A 4,764-nucleotide genomic window follows, 5' to 3' on the forward strand; every position below is an offset into this window, starting at 1 on the left:
TTGTAGCCCATTATAATAATTATGGTCCTCACACCCACTTGAAGGAGCAAGTGCTGCAGTTAAGGGCTGCTGCTGGCCCTTGCTGTTCCAGGGGTCTGTCACCCCCACTGCTTCTAGGAGCCCTGTTCTGTGATCACACCTCCTACCACCAGCCCTGGCTGCCCTGCCGGGGACAGCCTCCACTGAGCTTCTTAACGTGGCCAGCACCTCCCCCCAACAGTGAATTCCTTACCATCTTGGTAAGTGTCCTCCAGACCTTCCAAGGAGCAGAGCCAGATACTGGGTTTTCCAGTCTCGTAGAGTTGACCAATTCTTTTTTGTTTAGTTTTGTTTTTTATTGAAGTATAGTTGACTTACAATGTTGTGTTAGTTTTAGATGTACAGCAAAGTGATTTCATTATATATATATATTCTTTTTCAGATTCTTTTCCTTTATAGGTTATTACAAGATATTGAATATAGTTCCCTGTGCTATACCGTAGGTCCTTGTTGTTTATCTATTTTATGCATAGTAGTGTGTATCTGTTAATCCCATACTCCTATTTTATCCCTTCCCACCTTTCCCCTTTGGTAACCACAGGATTGTTTTCTATGTCTGTGGGTCTTGCAGGATCCTTCCCTGAGCCTTTGATCTTTCCTCCACAGTCTGCTTTGCAAGTTCTGGCATTGCTTTCCCATTGTCATTCTCTTTAAAAACTAGGCCATTCACTGCTTTTTTCAAGCTTCCCAGAGCCATTCCAGAAGGAATCATTCTAGGACGCATTCCAGGATGTTGAGTTCTGTGTGATGGCCGAATGCTCTCATATCAACGGATCCCTCTAACCTGCTTACACTTTTGCCCCCTCGGATCAACCCCCAGGTCTGTACTAGGCAGGTTCAGCAGCTACTTTGGTGTATAATTCCTCTCCTTCCTGCACAGGCCAGCAAACATCAGGGCCCAGATCAGAAAGGGCAGGGGCTGACACCTGGGATGGGGAGATTGGGACTGGACAGCCTGGAGCCCCCAGAGTCCCCTGAATTCCTCCAGGGCTCCCTCGGGTTTCGCTCCCACTCGCTGAAGACAGAGTCCCCATCCGTTGCTTGAAGACTGCATGCACCACACAAGTGCCTTTTAAGATCATGCCGGCTTCCGCGGGACCAGCCCCACCTCCCCTCCTGGGCACCAGACCAATAGCTAGAGCTTGGCAGCAGGCAACGCAAACCAACTGGGATGACTCAGCAGAAAGGGCCTTTACTAGAAGGACACCAGGAAGCAAGGCTGCAGAACCAAGCTTGGAAAACACCCAGGAACCGAGGGAGCGTGGAGCAGGCACACGTGGGCAGCCGAACCGCAGACCGGGCCGGTCAGGGTGGTGCTGCTGCTCTACCTTCTGGGGCAGCCCGCTGCCCGGCTGGGTACCAAGTCTAGGCATCCCTTCATGACGTCGCCTCTCACGGGGAGCCCAGGCCTCATGCAGGAGCATCCCCCAGGTCACAGGCCCGTGTGCCCTGCTGGGTGGGTGGGCTGGTGAGGAAGGATGGTCTTGCTACTTTGGCTTCAGAAGTCACCTCCCACCAAACTCCCACCATGGGGCACTCCCTGCCAGTGCAGGAGGAGATTTGGGTCACGGTCAGGGAAAGACAAATGTCCCTTACCTGCGGTTAGGTGAGAGGGACGCAGGATCCGGGTGCTGGGCTCTTCCCTCAGATCTGCTGTCAGAGCACACGCACGTTGGCAAGGCCAATTTTTTAGAATATGGCCCTTCCTTGGGAGAATTCTGATTCAGTGAGACCATCCGAGATGTCCTCCAAAGGAGTGAAGCCCTATCCTTACAATGTGGAGATCTAGCCAGTGGGTGCAGAAGGCTGGGGAAAGATGCTTTGAGTGAGAAATATCACCTGCCCTATCAACAAACATCGAGCCATCACATGACAGCCGCCCAGATGGTGAGCCCTGAGGGCACTCAGGATGGAAACAGGATGCCCCCCATCAAACCATCAGACACTGCAGCCACCCCTAACGGTGCACCCTGAGGGGGCTCAGGATGAGAAAGCACAGGATACTGGCCCCAGATAGCTGAGGTGCACATCAAAGGAATGACTTCAGTAAGCCCAGACTCTTGCATCTTCCCATACACAGACAAGCGCTAAATTCCTTAACTTGAGATGTCGGTTTTCTTTAATTAACAGTAATCTTTCGATGTTCTGAAACTTGGTCTTTGTTGCAAAAACTCCTATACATCCTGGTTTCCCCCTGCCTCCTGCCCTGGCCTCTTCGGAGAAGTCCCTTAGATTATTTGAAATGTTGGGTCCCCAGCTTAAGTCCTCAGTTTTGTCCACCAAATAAAACGTAACACTCAACTTTTAAGTTGTGCAAGATCACGGTGCTAGCAGGGGTGGGTTCTGCGTCTATCTCCTTAGAATGTAGGCGACCACCTCCTCCCTGAACCCTCACATGGTCTTCCCTCTATGTCTGTGTTCTAATCTCCTTTTCTTACAAAGGACACCAGTCACATGAGATAAGGGCTCACCTGAATGACTTTGTTTCATGTTAATTACCTCTTTAAAGTCCCAATCTCCAAATACAATCACATTCTGAGATCCTGGGGTTTAGGACTTTAATAGACCAATGATGGGGGGGTGGGTGTTGATTCATCCCATAAAAATGTAAAATTCAATTGTGTCCTTGTAAAAGGAATATTGTCGAACAGTTCATCTTGCATCTTCCTTTCTGGGCTCCACCCTGTCTGTTCACTGAAGCTCCCTTGGCCCTTCTTGGACAGCATTCTTCCCTCCTTGCTACACAACTTCACTACCTACTCATGGTCAGATGCAGCGTGGAGATATTATTCTCACTAGGGTGTGAGGGACTGCTAAATCTTAGTGCATGGTCCCTTTTGCTTTGGAGGGAAAGAGATAGCATCTAGAGAATGTAGTTTTAGGACCAGAAGGCGGTCAGACTAAGGAGGTGAAGGTGGTCTTCAGTAATCCTCCACCTCCCTGCCTTCAGCGACTGCCTGGATTGCAAGAAAACAACTGGGAGTCAGGGGTCCAGCTATACCATCGACTATCTGTGTGGCTTAAGGAAGCCTTTAGTTGTTTTGAATGTCATTTCCTTCATCTGTAAAGTGGACATTGCCTTCACATCTTGTTCTCATGAGATGAGATGGTTTTCATGTTGTAAAGCACTGGGACATGTCAGTACCCATCACACGTATGTCCTAGTAGACTGGCTGGGGGTTAGCAATGACAACTTCTAACTACTGGCCTTTTGCTCCGTCATCTCAGGGTGGCCTCTGAAGGGCCCTGCTCAGTTTGGGGGCGGCGCCCACTGCAACTCAGTGAAGGAATGTCTGCCTTGGTGAGTCTGCAAGAGGTCACCAACCCCCAGCATTGCAGGCTTCGCTGCATCTTGGAGGAACACTGGATGCTCTCCATGTGACCTCCTCACTGCACAGCCAACAAACCTGCGCTCTGGAGAAGCTCAGGGCTGCTCCAGGCTCTCAGGGTGAGTCATCAAGAAGGTGGGCCAAGAGCGCACATCCTCTGACTCCCTCCAGGGCCTGTGTCCCTCTCCCCACGCTAAGAAGGAAAAGGTGACTTCCACTCTGTCTAGTGCTTTGTAGAGGGTAAACATGTGTTTTAAACTTATCACTGCATTAATAATACAAACAACCCATTCTGCCTTGAGCACACTGAGCCTGTTGGGATCCTGTTGAACTTGACAGTCCAAGACATGCGACACAGCCTCAGGCCACAGCCTGCTCTGCCATGGATAGGCTCCTGCATGAAATTGCCTGCCTGTGTCAAGTGTCCCCTCAACCCTTTCCTTAACTAAGGGGACTGAATGTGGCACCACTGGGCTGGCAGAAGGAAGATGGCTACCTGATGCCTGCTTTGTGGGATCCAGACATGTGCAATGGACATTTGCTTGTTCAGTGAAAGTGTTTGGGGCAACCACTAAGGCAGCAGTTGAGAGGCAGGAGGAGGAGGCAGAGCAAGGTGGACACAGAGGACCAAGTCCTCCAGATGGAGGGCAACAAGGGAAGGAAGGGAGGTTGGCTTTAGGGACTCAGCCAGTGGCTAGAAGAGGAAGGTGCAGAACCCAGCTCCAGCCTGGCACACAGCAGATGCTCGGCGACTCGGGGGCCAGCATGGACAGGCTAGGCTCACTCTCTGGTGTCTCTCTCTGGAGCCTTTGAGCATGTGGCTGACGTGGGCCCTGCAAAGACCTTTGGGGGCCATGAATGTTCTCCAGGACCAGAGAGGATGGTAGATCTGGAAGAAGCAGGAAATGTCCTTCTTCCACCCAAGGCTAAGAAGGGATGTCGTTACTGTGGGGTGATGATGATGGTGATGATGTTAGTGATGATGATGATGGTAGTGTTGAAGGTTATGATGGTGAAGAGGTGGTAGTGATGATGATGGTGATGATGATAATGGTGGTGATGGTTATGATGCTGATGATAGTGATGATGGTTGTGGTGATTATGACGATTGTGATTATGATGATGGTGGTGATGATGATGCAGGTGATAGTAATGATGATGGTGATGACGATGGTGGTCATGATGGTTGCGATGATGAAGGTGATGATGATGATGGTGGTGATGGTTATGGTGGTGATGATGATGATGATAAGATGGTAGTAATGATGATGGTGATGACGATGGTGGTGGAAGTAGTGATGATGGTGATGATGAAGGTGATGATGAGATGGTAGTGATGATGATGTGATGATGGTGGTGGTGGTGGTGATCATGGTGATGGTGGTGGTAGTGATGA

This window comes from Balaenoptera musculus, chromosome 2, assembly GCF_009873245.2.
Source record: "Balaenoptera musculus isolate JJ_BM4_2016_0621 chromosome 2, mBalMus1.pri.v3, whole genome shotgun sequence".
NCBI classification, from domain to species: Eukaryota; Metazoa; Chordata; class Mammalia; order Artiodactyla; family Balaenopteridae; genus Balaenoptera; species Balaenoptera musculus.